This window comes from Eretmochelys imbricata, chromosome 14 (genome assembly GCF_965152235.1).
Source record: "Eretmochelys imbricata isolate rEreImb1 chromosome 14, rEreImb1.hap1, whole genome shotgun sequence".
NCBI lineage: Eukaryota > Metazoa > Chordata > Testudines > Cheloniidae > Eretmochelys > Eretmochelys imbricata.
This window is the reverse complement of record NC_135585.1, coordinates 45785188-45802812: the sequence shown is the minus strand read 5'-3', so window position 1 is coordinate 45802812 and position 17625 is coordinate 45785188. Positions and strand designations below refer to the sequence as shown.

Here is a 17625-nt window from a genome sequence, read left to right as displayed (position 1 = left end):
TGAAAATTCTCACCCTTAGTCTCACAAATAGGGTGCAGGCCGTATCAGGCCAGGCTGGGGTTGGCATTAGCTCCGCTCACCCCAGGGCCCTGGGCAGCAGACGGTTCAGAGTCTCAGTTGGTTTTAAGAGCCATGGCAGGAGAGGGGAGGTAGGAGCCCCTTAAAACTATATTGGACACAGACAGGCTCTTGGGAAGTTTGATTTGTCCCATGGCCCCATCCCCACTCTGCCCCTTCCCCCAAGGCCTCACCCTCGCGCCCCCTCTTCCTGCGCCCAGGGAGTCAGCGCCCACAGCAGGTGTGTAAGACTAAGTGACGTGTGTGTGTGTGACGGGGGGGGGGGGGGGTAGATAATTTCTGTATTGATAAACGCAAGAGTTCAAAATGAGTCGGGCCTCAAAATCTGACCCACTTAAAAACCATGAGACTTAAAATACTAAATGCAGAGTTTTTATCTGCTGGTTTGTGAGCCTTTGGCGGTCATGGTTTGGAAGCAGGAAGAGTAGTGTTGTCCCCAGGGGGAGCCAGCAGGGCCGGGGCAGAGAAGGGTGTACAGTTCCGGGGAGGGGGCGGCAGGGGGTCCCAGGCCCAGGCCCAGGTGAGTTCAGTTTCAACAGCTGGAGGTGGTGGTGCAGGGTACGGGGAGACTGAGGCACATGTGCCGGGCTGGGCTACCTACACTCGGAGCCCTGGGTATAAACAGAGAGACTCAGCCTAAGCAATTGCTTGGGGCCCCCAGCAGCTCAAGGGGGGGCCCCTAGTCCCTTTTTTTATTATAAGAACTTGTCTGTTTTAGTATTGGGGGAGGGGCCAAAAGGCAACTTGGGGGGAGGGAGAGGAAGGGATGGGGCGGGCCAGAGCCTCTCCGCAAGCAGGGGAGAGAGAGAGAGAGAGACACCCCCCAGCGCCTGTCTTCCCACTTCCACAGTGTAAGGTGGGGGTGGTGGGGAGGAGCGAGGGGGCGGGGCCTCAGGGGAAAGGGTGGGGCAGGGGGCAGGGCCCCGGTTCGGGCTCCAGTGGCCCCCCCCCCCCCCCAACACAGACACTTTTAGGTACTTCCACTGCCCCGGAAAGCCGAGTGGGGGGGGACTGGGCTGGGAAACGAGCCAGCTGCTGCACACAGGGCCTGCCGGGGAGGGGCTGCGGCTCGCCGGGAAGCCGAGCCCGGGCAGGGATCAGGCTGCTGCTGCCGCCCCTCCCCAGCCAGGCTCTCCCCAGCAGCTGGCTATGGCCGCTTGCTCCCTGCCTGGGGCCTGGCTGCCCGGTCTCTGTGGCGCAATCGGTTAGCGCATTCGGCTGTTAACCGAAAGGTTGGTGGTTCGAGCCCACCCAGGGACGCGGACCTGCTTTGGGGGGGTAGGGACAGCTCAGTGGTTTGAGCATTGGCCTGCTAAACCCAAGGTTGTGAGTTCAATTCTTGAGGGGGCCATTTGGGATCTGGGGCAAAAACTGGGGATTGGTCTTGCTTTGAGCAGGGGGTTGGACAATTGGACGGCTGAGCTCCCTTCCAGCCCTGAGATTCTATGACCGGGGGGAGGGGGGGAGCAGCAGGAGGACACAGCCCTGCCCCTCCCACCCACATGTCTGGAAGACGCGCCTAATATGGTATCATACGTCACTTTGGGCCGGTTTCCCCGACAGTCTATAGCGGGGGTGGTCAAACTGCGGCCGGCGGGCCAGGGGACCCTCCTGCCCGGCCCCTGAGCTCCTGGCCCGGGAGACTCGCCCACTTCCCCGCAGCCTCAGGCCAGGCGCTCTCCCCGGCAGCTGGCTACGCTGCGCTGAGCCGTGTCGGGTGGGTGGCGGGCGGCTCCATCCCGCTCCCCGATGCGCCTCTAATGGATCAGTCCGTGCGGGTGTCCCCGGATCCCGCGGCTATTGAAGGAGGACACCCCCGCCCAGCCCGAGCCATAAGCCCTGGAGGCAGCGGCGCAAGAGCGGGGAGCGCTGCGGGATCCTGACCGGCTGGAGCCTCTGCTCTTCGCCCGCTCCCTGGGGGCAGATAGCTGGGTGCGTTTCCCTTCCGTGTTGCTGACCTGCCCAGCTGAGCGGGGCTGCAGCCGCCGGACCCTCTCCCCGAGCCTGGCGGCTCCCAGTGGGGCAGCCCGTCCCCTCGCTGCTCCCTCTGCCTGCCCGCCGGGGTCGCTCTGAGCCCGCTCCCCAAGGGGGGCTCTGGCTCCAGGGGACACGAGCCTGGGCGAGCTGCGAGCCGGGCACCAGGCGCCGGCTGCCCACTGAGCGATCGGGGGCTGGGGGTCTCCGCCAGCAGGTGAGGAGGGGCTGGTGTTGTGCACGGATCGGGGAGAGAGCGAGCAGGGAGGTGCCGGGTTGGGGCGGGGGAGAAGAGTTGGGTGGGTGCATCGATCACACTGGGGAATGCGGGGTCTATTGGGGAGGGGGCTGTGTGCTGACCAGATGGGGGAGGAGGTCGGGCGGGGTTATTGGGGAGTGGGCTGTGCACTGACCAGATGGGAGCGAGGGCAGGTGGGGTCTATTGGGGAGGGCGCTGTGCTCTGATCAGGTGGGGGTATTGGGGAGGGGATGGGGCGGGGTCTATTGGGGTGGGAGCTGTCTGCTGACCAGATGGGGGAGGGGGTCGCACGGGGTCTATTGGGGAGGGGGCTGTGCGCGGACCAGATGGAAGGAGGGTTAAGGGGGGCAAAATAGGCGGGTAACCTGCAGGAGCTGAAGTTGTCTCCCGAGACAAGAGCTCTGCTGATGGGCAGCAAATCACGAGCGCGGATCGTTTTGGGGCGGAAGGGGAAGTGATTTTTCTCTGCAGTGAGAGAAGACGTCTCCGTTGGTCCCCAGGGCAGACTTCGTTTCTTTGTCTTTTAACTGATGGGCCAAAGTTTCCTAACGCCCCCTCTGAACTGCCGTCCCAGCAGCGCCGCGTGTCTCAGCCCGCCATGTGGGGGGGTCTGGGGCTGACCCTCACTTGGGGTCCCAAGCAAGCCCTGGGGATGAGGCGCTGAAGGACGGGATCTTACTGGAGGGCAGCTGAAGAGATTTTATTCTAGCAAAGCGCCAGCTCTCTGCCTAAAGCACCGATCTCCTGCCTGCTCTGAAATCCACCCGCTGACTTGGAGCCTTGACAGTTTGTGTGCCTCGGGGGGGCACGGGGCCATTTGGACAAGGGATTTCTGAGATCCCCTCCTCCCCCTAAAAGAACCCCCAACCAGCTAAATTTGATCTGATTTCCATACAGCCAAGGCTGCTCAGATCACTGCAGCAGGGTTTTAAATGCATCCGATGAAGTGAGCTGTAGCTCAGGAAAGCTTATGCTCAGATAAATTTATTAGTCTCTAAGGTGCCACAAGTCCTCCTGTTCTTTTTTTAGATGGCTGAGAGTTCTCCAGCAGAGTGCAGGGCGACCCCCAGCCCTTTGGGGGAGATCAAATGACCACGTTATGAACCACTTTGATTCTAGGTTTGCCTGCTGCTCAGCCGGTGTGAGACTCAGACGCCAAGCAGATCACACTGTGCCCGTGCAGGGAGAGAGGGGAAGGAGCTTGAAAGCTAGTTATGGGTGCCTGTCACGGGTAGGCGGGGCATGTAGCAGATCAGGTCTCTGAGGCCCTGTTTGTCAACCATTCAGTTTTCTTCAAGTTGCAAGGAGAGAGGCTTGTAGACGGCCTGGAGAAGAAATCGCTTTGCATGAGGATTCTGTCGATGTTTAAGCCGAGGGGTGTTTTCTGCAAAGGGAGGAGGTGGGAAGGAACCTGCTTTACGGCTCAGGCTCTGTCTGCACTTAAAACACGATAGCTGCTGCAGCCCTTCAGTACAGACACTTCCCACAGCAACGGGACTCCGAGTCCAGCGCTCTAGGCCTCGCTGCCTCCATTAGTACAGAAAAGGGTGAGAAAAACGTTGAGGGACGTGGAGCAGTTTCTGTGTGAGGAGAGATTAATAAGACTGGGACTTTTCACCTTGGAAAAGAGATGACTAATGGGGGATAAGATAGAGGTGTATAAAATCATGACTGATGTGGAGAAAGTAAATCAGGAAGTGTTGTTTACTCTTTCTCATAACACAAGAACCAGGGGTCACCCAATGAAATTAATAGGCAGCAGGTTTAAAAGAAACAAAAGGAAGTATTTCTTCACACAATGGAGAGTCAACCTGTGGAACTCCTTGCCAGAGGATGTTGTGAAGGCCAAGACTATAACAGGGTTCAAAAAAGAACTAGATAAGTTCATGGAGGACAGGTCCCTCAACTGCTATTAGCTAGCATGGGCAGAGATGGTTTCCCTAGTCTATATTTTCAAGAAGCTGGGAATGGGTGACAGGGGATGGATCACTTGATTACCAGAGCTCCTGTGATTCTGGGTTGTTTTTTTTTTTAATCTCTCCACAATTTTGGTTGCAATTGAAACTTCTAGTTAAAGCGATCAGTGTGGGGGGAGGGCGGGGGCTGGACTCTCTATTGCCTTGCACTTTGTTTGTGTCACCTTTACACTGATGCAAAGTGAGCATGAAATACCAAAAGAACTGCAGACAGTAGTGTAAATGACACACACCAGGATCAGGATATGGCTGGAATGGGGCACAGAACTCTTCCCTCACCCACCCATCACGGCACAAGGAGTTTGATCCTGGGCCTCATGCCAACTGCCCATAAGGGGCAGCTTAGAAATTCTTCGGTTGCACAAAGCTGGTGTGTCTCCCTATGTCACCTGCCTCCTCCCAATCTTTAGTCTGGGGACTTGGTGTGGTAGCAAAGAGAGTGTGGTGCATAATACTGGCTCAGAACTGCTGCCATGACAGCCAGCGTAACTTAGAGCAGCCTCAACGGTGCTCTAAGTTTTATGTCAGGTGCTATTTCAGGCACCAGCCAGCCGAAGCTTGGGGGAACAAAAGGGTGACTTCAAGCCCCCTTTTCCCATCCCTCTCTGCTGAGCCAAGTGAAAACTTGGCACTGTTGAGAATTCAGACCCAGGCATAAGGCAATGGAGAACGCCAATCTTTCTTCTGCTGTGAAGAGTTGGTAAAACTCAAAGCCCAGATGGCACCGTTATTAAGCCCATTATTTTTTTCTCTTTGCTATTTAAAAATAATGAGATGCAAAACCAATATGAGTGAAGCAGTAATGTTGTATGGTTCAGACACACAAGTTAAGTTTCCTATGACAACACGAACTTGATCAACTTGCATGTGTGGAGCATATTTTTCCTCTTCCTGTTGTTCTTGTTGTATTTCAAAATTTGCCACCCAGGGTTCTTTGTGGCATGTAATGCGGCTTGTATTAAAAACGCCACAAACGCAAACTTACAGGAATGGGCCAGAACTTGACAGCTTACAGGAGTGGCCGCTACAGGGATCGGGGCTGATTTTAGAGGGCACAATTTTCAAAAGCACCAAAGTGACTTAAGTGCACTTGGAAATTTTACCTCTAGTCTTCCTTATGAATTAATTTTTTATTTTATTTTTTTTTTAAAGGGAGCTGTAGCCTGTTTTCCACAGGGTCAGTCTGAGTTCAAGCCAATGCCGTAGGGCATTTCAGGCTGCTGTCCTGTCTGGTCCAGCCCAGGGGACAATATCTGATGTTTCCAGGGAAAGCAAGAACCCGCTGTAACATACATGGCTAGTTTTACCATGCTGTAAATGCAGGTGGGGAATTCATTACTGACCTCCGTGGCATTCAGACTATGTCCTGAAGCATGGGATTGGGCCAGAGGGACAGCTAGCGCTGGACACAGTGTCTAGGGTCTTGGAGTGGGAAGTTCCTTGGAGAATTCCACTGGGTGGGAGACTCAGCTGTGAAGGGAGGGGGCGAGCAGGAGCATCTCATAAACCCAAGATTGGAATAACTGAAGTAATGTTCCTTTTACATGGAGCCTCAGCTCTCTGGAACCTCTGCAAAAGCTTTAGCCACGTGTTTAACTCCATCCGCAGGAGTAGCCTTGGATCGCAGTGGGAGGGCTCAGGTGTGTAAGTGTTTGCAGGATGGGCGCTCAGGGCAGTCCCTGACGCCAGGGCAAAGTGGATGTGAAGTGCCACTGTCTGGATTTGGGAGCCTGCTTGCACACCAAATCCACTAGGCACTGGGTGCATGACTGCAAGGCGCTGGGACGGGGAAAATCAGCCCTGGGTGATTATTTCGAGTAGAAAACCACAGCCATTTCTGGGGTCTTTCAGCTTCTAATGCCCATTCCCTTCTGCAGCTGGATTTAAGCCTATGATAAAATCCTTCTCAATGCCAAGTCAGTGCCATAAATCACTGGACTGGATGCAGGAATCAGTAGGCGACATTCTCTGGCCTGGGTTATGCCAGGGCTCAGACTAAATTATTCTTCCCAAAACTTTTAAAAGCTGAGACCCCTCCTCAAGGCAAAGAAACCAATCGTGCCCCTCACCCGTCAGCAATGTGTTAACGACCCCACCCCCCATTTTCATGGATACATCTTCAAACCCCACCCTTCCCACCACGGCTAGCCTTTCCCCACACTTCAGGAGACGCTGGGGGAGATGATCCTAACCGTCCCCTCTAACCTTAAGAGCTGAGGGACCCCATCCTGGAGCATCTTAAAAATCACGGTTCCCAGACTCTGTAACGGGGCTGCTTTGCCGGGCTCACCTTTCTCCCTGCGTCAGGTTGGCCGATGGGGATAATGAGCCTGGAGATCTCATTCCCGCTGCTCTGAGTGGTGCCCATGTGCACACGACCCAACTCAGCTCTTCCTGTATCCCAGGAATGTCTTCATCTTCTGGGATCCTCATGGCAGCAGTGGGATGATTTAACGAAGTCCCTTAGTCATGGGGCCTTTCTCTCGCTTTTGTTTCAGAGCCAGCGTCCTGGAATCGTCTCCTGGTGCGTGGAGTGGTGGCAGCGGTGGGGGAGCTAGTCTTACTATACCGATGTGGGGTTTGGAAAGGAAGAGGGAAAGTGTTTGCCTACTCGCGACTCGTCTTCAGGAAGCTGCTGACTCATCCCTCCCCGCAGCCTGGAAGTCGGCAGGATTCCCAGGAATCTGAACTCCCCGCAGTGTGTGACAGGGACGGGGACCAGGCCCAGGGAACCAGAAACAGGAATCGAGACCCAGCCCTGGAGAATGGGGAAGGAGACCTGTTTGCGAATTCACATCCGGTCTGCTGAATTGTTCAAGTCCAGACCCTCCCCACAGTTCTTAAAAAGTCAAAGCATTTCGTTTAGACGCTTTCCAAACAAACCATTTTGATTTTTCAGTTTGAAACAATTTTTTGTTTAAAAATGTCCTTCAATTTTATTTTAAAAATTCAAAAAGTTACAACCCTTGAAATGTTCCTGGGTCTTTTAGTTTTGTTTTGTTTTTTTTTAAAGCTTTTTGGTTCATCAAAAATTTGGAAAAATGTTAGTTTTGTTCAACCTGAAACCGTTTTTTTTCCAACTCTTTTTTGGAATTGCCAGCTACCAAAAAATTCTGTTTGCCCAGCTCGAGGGGCGGGTGAGGATTTTGGCGGTTATATTGTGGGTCTCTAAGTCTCCTTGTTGCTCAAAGTTTTCTTACTGCAACAAATTAATTTGGGATGAGGGCAGGATGGGCAAAAGCTTCCTAAAAGTGGGGGTGGGGGCTGGCACCCAAACTGTTGCCCAGCCCCTGTGCCACCCCTTCTCCTCGAGGTCCTGCCCCCTCAAACCGCTCCTTTCCCTGAGGCCCCCCCTCACACCGCCTTTCTCCCTGAGCTCCCACTTCACGCCACCCCTTGCCCCCAAAACACTGCCCCCCCACTCCCTTCTCTCCCCCATCATCCAGTCGCTCACACTTATGGCCAGTAAAAAGTGGTGGGCCCTGGTCTCCCCTGTTCCGGCACCCCTGGATGAGAGTGGGAGAGGATGAAGAACTCCTTTCAAATATAACTCCCCCCAACCTCAAAACAGCACAATTTGCCAGCAGCAGCAAAACATGCACCTAACCAACCCGGGCCAGTCATGCTGTGTTGTGTGTTACATTCCCGTCCTGGGGCGGTTTATGTCTTGGAGAATGTGAACCCTGCAGGCCTGGGTGTTTCTCTGCGTAATGTGACCTCAGTGCTCCTCATGAGAGCCATTGTTTGTAAATGTTTCAGTAGCAGACATATTTATCATTCATGTACATACAGACATTTATTCACAATTAGAACTGGTCAAAAATAGCGAGGGAGGAGAGGTTCATGAAAATTGAAGAAGAAACCACTTCCCTCCGCCCCATAGTCTTCAAACTTATTTGGAAATGTTTTTAATTATCAAATTTTTGTTTCGTTTTGGTGGGAAAAACTCCATGTTCTCTCTGAAGTGGGCAGAGAAATCCAAAATGTTTTTTTTGAAGAGGGAACTTTTTTCAAATGATCAATGTAATCCAAAGTGGCATTTTTAGTTCAAAGGTTGCATTGTCAGTCTAAAACACTTTTGAACCAGCTCTGTTACTGTATAACAAGATGAGTTTATTTTTCGTGATGCATTGTTTGGGCCAGATTCCAAGTGGCATTTCAGTTTTTGCACAGCTCTTCTCTTCTTGCGTCTGCACCTCTCATAAACTGTGGCCTTAATCTTGGCCCTGGAAACACTTACGTGCATGTTTCACTTTAATTACTGCTGTGAATAATTCCATTTCAATGGGACAACTCTGAGGTCGGGTTTATGCTACGGCCCGATATCGGTGTAACTATGTCTTTTCTTTAATTTTCTTTCTTTTATATGTGAAAGTTCTTGAGAGGTTAAAGCAGGTAAAATACATGAACAGGTTTGGACAGTCCGAGTTTGTCAGTGCAAAGTGACAGCAGAGATGTGGGATCTGCTAGTTTTCCATAAGTCTCTCAGGGTTACCCAGGAGAACTTTGGGGATCTCTGTCTCTCATCGGGAATGTTCCCTGAAAGTGTCCAAACAGCTCAGAGATACAGAACCATTCCCTGAATCCATTCTTATAGCTGTCTTCCCCGGAAAGCAGTCTGGCAAGTGTTCTGTCAGCTCATTGCTAAGTTATCTGTCAGAACACTAGAGTTTTCAGGTGCCTAAGTAGCCCCTGGAATCAGGGTGAAATTATCTTTCCCGCCACCACCAAAATTTGAAATGGTGCCCCTGAGTGCACGGTACCCTACCGTGCTTCCCCCATAGGAACTGCATGAACAGGCAACTCTGCAAGTTATCTGCATGCCTCTGCAAGTGACCCCCATGCCTCTCCATTTCCTTGGCCACATGTATCCTGTCCCCATGCTGGCGGCTAATTCAGAAAAAGAGGGAAAGAGCTCACCACTGCGACCACCTGAGGGCGGTGTTGGGTTGAGATCAGCTGGTCAAAGCAGGCAATAGGGACAGAATCGGAGACTTGAAGCTCCTCGAGTGACCTCTGCCCTTTCTAGACCTGCCCTTCAGTCAGACACAGCGATCGTAAAGTTGAATGTGGTAGTAACTGGACCCATTTGAAACCCTTCACCACACAAGACAAAGCCCGTAGGATTCATCGTGAACTATTTATTTCTCCTCCCCTGGCTCCCTGCAGCCACCAGCCCCCCTGGAGCTTTCCCTCCTCTGTCCCAGGCTGGGCTCACTTGATCGCAGGAGCTCAGCGGATGGTCCAGCTTTGCTTTTTCGCTTCCATTCTTCACGTCTTTGGGTGGCTGCATTGGCAACTGAGCAGCCTGATGGAAACACTGAGTCCTCTGTCTCGGCAGGCAGGCCCAGCCGCCAAAGCCAAAGACTCCCTGAGAAGAGGGGCAGGTTCGCCTGAACTCTCAGGAGTGGAGGCTGGGCCCATAGGGTAGGGTTACCATATTTGAACTTTCAAAAAAGAGGATACTCCGAGGGTGCGGGGGGGAGTGGTAGCCCTGCCACCTATCTACTCCCTCCCACTTCCTGCCCCCTGACTTCTCCCCACAGAACCGCCAACCCATCCAGCCCCCCCTGCTCCTTCTCCCCTGATCGCCCCCTCCCAGGACCCTGCCCTCTATCTAAGCCTTCCTTCTCCCTGTCTCCAACTGCCCCCTCCTTAGACCCCTCCACCCTAACTGCCCCCCTTGAACTCCACCCCCTACCTGTCCCCTGACTGCCCCGCCCCCTATCCGCACCCCCGCCCCCTGACAGACCCCCGGCTCTCCCACACCCATCCAACCACTCCCTGTCCCCTGACTGCCCCCGCAGAACCCCCAACCCATCTAATCCCCCCTGTTCCCTGCCCCTGATTCCCTCCCCGAACCTCTGCCCCATCCAACCCCCCCCGCTCTCTGTCCCTTGACTCCCCCGACCGCTCTTCATATGCCCACCCCCTGACAGGCTCCCCCCAGAACCCCTGACCCATCCAACCCCTCCTGCTCCCTGTCTCCTGACTGTCCCTTGGGACCCCATGCCCCTTCTCCAGCCCCCCCGGCCCACGTACCCTGCTGCTCAGAGCAGTGTGTCTGGGGTGCGGAGCCAGACACAGTGCCGTGCTCTCCCGCAAAGCGCACATCTCCCCACCCCCTGCCCCCAGAGTGCTGCATTGGGAGGGAAATCCCGGCCCTTTGGAGAGTTTTACAAATTCCTCCCGGAGGGCAATTTAGAACCCAAAAAGCCGGACATGTCCGGGAAACTCCGGACGCATGGTAACCCGACCACAGGGACTCCAGGATCTGCAGCTGCTGCCACCTGTATGGTGAATCCTCCGACTCATCACCAAACAGCTCTTCCCCATTCTCCAACCTGGCCCCACGGTCTGACCGTGCAGGAGAACAGAAACCCTTTGGGACAGCAGAAGAGTCTCCTCAATGCCGCACTCTTCACATGGCTTCCCGCGGTCACCGGGAAACACGACTACCCTGCCCCCAGGAGTCTCTCAAGGAGTTGCCGGCGCAGTCACTGGGCACCCACTAGTAATGGTCTCGGGCAGTGGCATTGCAGAGGGAGCTGAGCAGACCGTCCCTTCTGTGACTTCCTGAATTGCTGCCAAGACGGATTCTCCTCTGCGCTAGGGAAAGTCCCCGAGGACAAGCAGCTGTGGTGGGGGAGGGAGCAAGACAAGCACTCCCCCTGAGCCCTTGACTAGCAGGCAAGCAGGACTCTGGGAGCCAAGGCATCGGTGTGTCTTGCTGGGAGAGCAGAGCTGGAGAGCAGAAAAGGGCATTGGAGGAATTGTAGAAAAGTCAGTGTCATGGCCAGGTCATGGGCAGACAGACCTAGTGGTCAGAGGCAGAGTCCACACTCACAAGACAGGAGTCGAGAGTCAGCTGGGTGAGGACACTGGAAGAGCAGAAGCAAAAGACCAAATTGTGTTCAGAACCTCAAGTCAGGTGAGTCACCCTGAGTCCGGATGCCAGGAAATCAAGAATGGGGAGTGGGAGCAGGAACAGCCAACACATGGTCCAGAGCCGAGGAGGAACTCGGCTGTTCAGACAGCTTCTTCTTCCTGCTGCTGGTTTAAGGAGGTCCCGGGGGCCGATAAGCTGCTCTGGGACTCTGCCAATAGGAGCCTCAAACTGGGTCTGGACTTCGTCAGTCCTAGGTAAGCAGTTTTTCGTAGGCTTCCAGGTGGTGTGCTGGAGGGTGGCTGCTCCCAGGAACCCTGCAGATCCGGGTTAATGACCCATGGGTCAGGACAGTGAGTGATCTCTCCCCGCTCAAACCTCCTGCACCAAACAGTCTCCAGGGTCCCGGATGCATCCTCTGAGAAGAAAAAAACACAGTCATGAGGACAGATAGGTTATGGAACAGGAGCCCCCTCTTTCTTGCAACAGCCCCAAGTGTCCAGAAGAGTGGACGGTTCTTACCTCCAGGAGATGCCTGGGATCTTCCATCTAAGCCGCAAGGGGACCTCTGTTGCTTGGTCTGACAGGAGGAGATCATCTGTCCCCACTGCTCCCTGCGCTGGGCTGGCTGCAGCACACATCTGTGTAAGAGACTGGGCCAGAGAGATGTCACAATCAGGGTCCAGGCACCCCAGAAGGAGAACAGAGGATCTGAAACCAGAAGACGAAGCAATCAAATCAGCGGATTCGACAGAGAAGTTTTCTACCCTACAGGGACATCAAAGAAGGTCTGTTAGGAAAGCTGAGATGTTAGTCTGGAAACTGCTAAGGCAAAGATTGTGACTTGTTAAGATTCAGTTTTAGTCACTACAAAGTGTGTTGTGTGTTGTTTCTCTCTTTGAAATTTGTCTCTTTCTCTTGCTTAGTATCATTTAAATCTCTCCTTTGTTACAATGCTTCCCAAACCACCTCAGTGTTGTGTGTTCGAGTGAAGTGTGAGTCTCCAGCCTACCCAATAGGCTGAGCTGTGCCCTGTCTCTCTGAAGGTAGCGAATAATTTCTGAGCGGTGCTGGGCCCAGAGTCCAAGGGCAGTTCACCAGACATCTCGTGGGAAGCCCAAAGAGACCAAAGGAGCAGGAGAGATTCTGGCCCCACTGACCCATGGGAACTTCCCACAGAAGAGCCTACACAGGGCTCTAGACACAGCCACTTTGGGTGTGTACCAGAGTTCACTCACCGCTAGATGCTGGCCAGGCCCCGTGTCATTGCTTTCTCTCTGGGCTAGCAACCCCGCTCATACTCACTCTTGCAGTTTGTTGGCTGGGAACTCAGCCTTCCAACCAGGTGACTGTCCTTTACTCCACTCCTTCCTGGGTCGTGCTCCTTGCAAACAAAGTCCCAAAATGTCTTGAAGAGAAACAAGGCCTTCCACCCTCGTGGGGAGTTCTTCCTCAGCCTGATTTCGGTTCGGCCTGCCCTTCTTGGGTTTCTATGGTCTTCTATGTCCCCTTCCTTAGGGACGGTGAGAGAAGCCAGTCCTACCCTGGACTCCAAGGTTTGGCCCAAGGCCATCTACTGAACAGCTCGCTCTGCTTCTGGACTTTTGCTGCTCTTTTCCCTTGTTTCCTCTCAGGTAGGGCTCACTTGGTCATCAATTTGGCCTAGCCCCAGGCTAGGCAGCCGTAGGCCAAGCCACCCTGTTACATACCCTCCTCCTTCAAATCCGGTCCAGCCCAGCTGAAATGTTTGTTGAAGGGATGGTGAAACCCCATTGCTGATCAGAAGGAGGTCAGAGCCTGTTCTCTAGGAGCTGAGGGTCCGTTTGTCCTGCTGCAGGAAGTGGAGCTGGAGAGCGGAGATGTTAGGTGAAAGAGACTGCATGATGGAGTTGGAGACTGAGGGACGGGAGCCTTCTCCCAGAAACGCTCCCAGGAGAACAGGTTTGAGGAGGAGTTCTCTGGGGAGCGTCTTGCTTGGAAAAAAACAAGGGTGGCACATTGATGAAGATGTCTCTGTCCCAGGGATGGGGGAAGCTCCCACCCAGGCTATGCAGCAGGGATCCCATTTCTCCCCCAAGAAACCCATTTTGCCCAAAGAAGTCAATGGCTCTTACCTCCAAGAGGGAGCGGGGCGGGCTCTTCCCTCTCAGCCTCTTTGAGAACTGCCACTGCTTGGCTTCCTAGGACAAGGGACCTGTCCCCACTGCTCCCTGAGGTGGTTCAGCTTCTGATTGCACCCATCTGGGAGGCTGTCACACATGCCAGGGCCTAGAAGACATGCGGGGAGGAGGCTCCTCTTCATGTCAGACTCTGAGAGCCCAGAGAAGGGCCAAAGGAAGAATAAAGGGCAGGAGATGAAGCTAGCCCGGAGCCTCTGTCCCATCCTCACCTCCTCAAATGTGGAGCTTCCTGAGCTTCAGTTGGGCAGACAGTCTGTAGCCCTGACGCAAAGGTCCTTCTGCGCCATATGGAGCAGGAAGATCTCTGCCTGGGAGCACGGGAAATGGGATGGGGGTGAGATCAAGGAAAGAGGGGAGGGATATGGGTGTGAGGGAAAGAGCTCCTGCCCCAGATGAAGGTATCTGGGGGAAGGACACAGCTCCACAGAGAGGGGAGAGAGTTCCTGTGAGTGCCAGGGGCCTCCATTTCTGCTTCCACTAGTCCCCCATTTACAGTGAGACAGAGCAGTACCTGCAGCAGGGAGCGGGACTTGCTGAACAGGGAGGGGAACCTTGAAGAGCATCAGATGAGCCACAGCCCTTGCAGCGCCTCGGGCATCTGGTGCAAGTGCCGAATTATGTGAAGCTGGCCCATGACCTTGGCTGTGACATCCTCATGCTGCAGCGGAATGAGAACATGTCAGAGACTGAGACACTCCCCAGGAATCAGGGAGGATTAAGGGCACCTGGAACCAGCACCATCATTTCCACCCAGCAGCTGCTCATGTCTGAGTGGTAGATTCACCCTCCTGACCCCCAGGGTGGAGGCTTGCTGTCCTCTCTAGTGACCTTCAGTGCCAACCCCCCTCCTTGTCGGGTGAGCTCCTGCCACTTCCCCATCAGTGCCCCTGACAGCTGTTCCACCTCCAACCCACCTGGGGACACCGCTCAAGTTCGGAGAACCCTCTCCTCCACCCCCACCTCCATCCCCACCCAGGTAGGGCAGGGAGGGGGCTCTAGAAGGGTGGCGGGGGGAGGGAGGGATTCTGGCAGCAGTGAAGTGGGATGGGGAGAGCTTGAGACCTTTCCCCAAGGCACCCCAGTGACAAAAGCTGAAACCACAGGATGGCAGCCCTGGTGAATGGGGCAGGTCAGCAGCCCCTGACGACTGAATCCTCCCAATCTCTCGAGAGCGGGTCCAGCCCTACCAGCAGCAAGACCCGCTTTCCACGCCCATGTGCCTCAGTCAGTCACCATCACCAGTCAGTCCTTGGCCTCCCAGGATGCCAGGGATGGGAGCAACTCTCAATGGTGGCTCGGGTGACATGGGCACTAGGCCATGGGGAAATGGGTGCAGCTCTGTGGGACAGGAAAGGTTCCCAGAGGGCACTTAGGGGACTCTCCTGTCCTTCCCAGGAGTGATAGCAGAGCACCACATCCTAAGAACAGAAGTCCATGAAGGCCAGAAGTCCCCACTAGGCTCCTTGCTACCAGGCCAGCAAATGGCGAGAGGATGAGAGCCCTGGGCCCCACCCCAAGCTTCTGAGTCGATTGCAGCTGCTTACCGTGTCCCCCATCAGTTGCTGGGCTTCCCCCAGGAGGGAGTAGACCAGCACCAGCCCAGCCTGGCTGACACGCAGCAGGGGGTCGTGGATGGCCAGCAATGCTGTCTGCACGAAGGATCTTCTCTGCCCGACGGAGAAGAATTTTTCAAAGACCTAAAACCAAGAGGACATGAGGCTCGAGCAGATTGCCCAGAGCCAGCCTCCAAGTCCTGGCGGTACAATGGCGTCTAGTGCCCCAAAGGGCGGGGAAGAGAGCTGCTGTGGCCAAGGCAGTTCATTCCCCAGGAGGCTTTCAGGGTCCCAGGGCTCAGGGAAGCCCCTTTATTAAAAGGTGGCAGATGCTGAGGGACCAAATCCTCCAGTGGCTCTTTCGGGAAGGCAATTTATGGCAGGGGCCAGGATGGGCTGGAAATGGATCTCTAATGTGTGTGAGCAGGCCCACTCTGCTGTGCAGGGCACAGAGACGACAGGGGACTCTATCTTGCTTCCAGCAGAGAGATCTCCTGCACCTCAGCGGCTAGAGGAGTGTGTGTGTGTTGTTGAGGGGAGGAGGGGGTTGGAGCTGACAGACCAAAGGTCTCTTCCCCCAGCTAAGTGATTTCTCTAGTTGCTGGCTATGGCCTCTGCAGCTCCTTGGTTTCTTCAAGGGGAATCCAACCTGCAGCCTGACAAGAACAAGGAGACTCCTGGCCCAGTCCCAGTGTGGGACCTTTAGCACCAGCGTGTCCCACTGGTTGCTGGATGAGGAACTCTGAGCTGGAAATAAGGAGCGGGCTCTTTTCCTGTCTCCAGGAGGCATCCACTGCAGGGAACCGAGCCAGCCCCACTCCCTGAGCTGTGTCATGCCCTGGCACAGTGCCCTTACCTCCCCCACTCTGGCTGTGTTCTTGTAGCCCAAGAGCCTGCTGTCCTGGTGCCAGTCATAGCACCAGAGATCCTCCACGTCATGTATGGTCAGGCCTGGAAGAGAGAGAGAGAGAGAGAGAGAGAGAGAGAGAGACTTTTCTCCTCATTCTGGTTGCAGTTTCTGGGTCCTTCCAATCCCATTGGTGGCTGCACAGTGGAGTGGAGAAGAACAGAGGCAGAGAGAGACTTGTCCTCCGGCTGGGGTCAGTCTGAGAGAAATGGTCTGGGGTCCCATTATCCACCTGTGGTCACTCTCAGTCCCCGATTGGGTTCCGTGTCCCAGCTGGGTTCCTTACCTCTCTGTCGGAGCAGCAGTTGGTAGAGCCGGTAAGTCCCCTCCCTGGCATGCCGGCTGATGTCCTTGTCTGGATCGCTGACAAATAGAGCCAGCTGGGCCACATGGCGACCCATCTGAGGCAACTCGGCTGAGATCTAATGGAAGGGAGAGCAGAGGGGACTCCATCAGCATTTTCCTGTCAGCTCCCTGTCCCCCCTGGGCCAGAGGGCTCCTTCCTCTTAGCCCCTCTGCAGGAGATGCTGGGGGAGAGGAGCTTGAGATCGACCCTTCATTTGCTCTGCTGCCAGGGGAGCCTGCAGCTGCTTTGGGATGCCAAGCAGGGGCTGGAGCATGGGCCCCTTAAAGGCCCAGGGACAACACTGAACCAGGACAAGAAGAACTTGACTCAAGCCGAGCTCAGTTCTGCTCTGACTCTGCCTCCCCATGAAGAACCTTCCTAACCCACAGCCCTGGTGGCAGCAGGAGATCCTGCAGCCCACTGGAGCCAGCCCGCCTCCGCCTGGAGCCAGCAAGCTGGGCTCGGAGCTCACTTACGTCAAACTCAGGGAGGGTGACTGTGTATCTCAGCAGGGCTGTGCTGCTCCTGATAGCCCTGGCTCGCTCCTGCGACACCCTGGACACGACCCAGAGGTTGACATGCTGTGGGGAAAGGAGGCAGGTCAGACTCAGTGGCCAGCTGTTCCTGCTTTGCAAATGAGCCCCATGCCCCCAGCCCCAGGGGCCTGAGACATTCTGCGCAGGGGGGAATAGCTGAGTCCTTGATGGCAGAGCTTTAGAAGGGGATTCTTTCCCCCAGGATGCAGCTTGTACCCTTCAGGTCACAACTTGTCAGCGTCTCTTTAGATTGGGACAATGTTCGGGGTCGGGGCTGGTCCCATCCTCCCAGAACTCCTGATTCCTGAACAGTTCACCAGAAAGAAGACCGAACCCTCGGCCCTTCCCTGCTATGCAAATCCTTGGGGGGATGTAGGGAGTGACTGAGAGCACAAACCCCCCAGGAATTTCAGAGCAGATCAGAGGGAAGAGCTGATTCCCTGGGCTCCTCCTCTTTCTCTAGGAAGGAGCATGTGCCTCTTCTCTGAGAACCATCTCCCCAATCTCATGGGCTCTGTGTGTTGGAGGGGTGGGGGAAGGGTGGATTTTCAGACTCTCACTCCCCAAGACAGCCAAGAGCCCTGTGCTTAGTGCTCAGCAGAACCAGGCAGAGCTCTGGCTTGGAGTCCCAGCTCCTTCCTCTGTCCCTCAAGAAGGAAGGACCTGACACTACATTGTACTGACCTCCCCAACCAAGGACGGCCCACTGGGGACCCAGCTAGGAGGACAGAGTAGAAAATGCATCTTCCAGTCTCTCCTTACCAGTCCCCCAAAGAGTTACGGTCAAATGGGGCTCACCTCCAAGATGAAGTGGAGCCTGTCTGTGTCTGGGGACTCTGCCAGCAGGTTCCCCAGCATGGCATCCAGGACCTCTGGGATGACTTTGTGCAGAGCCTGCAAAGCATGGGTCAGAGTTAGGGAATCTGGGCC

General features: G+C 54.9%; 1 non-coding gene across 1 annotated transcript; it reads left to right on the top strand.

The window, feature by feature from the left end:
- The first annotated feature begins 1264 nt into the window (after window positions 1-1264).
- TRNAN-GUU (transfer RNA asparagine (anticodon GUU)) lies at window positions 1265-1338 on the top strand. Its single transcript has one exon. It is a non-coding gene; the product is annotated as a tRNA-Asn (tRNA).
- Window positions 1339-17625: the final 16287 nt, after the last annotated feature.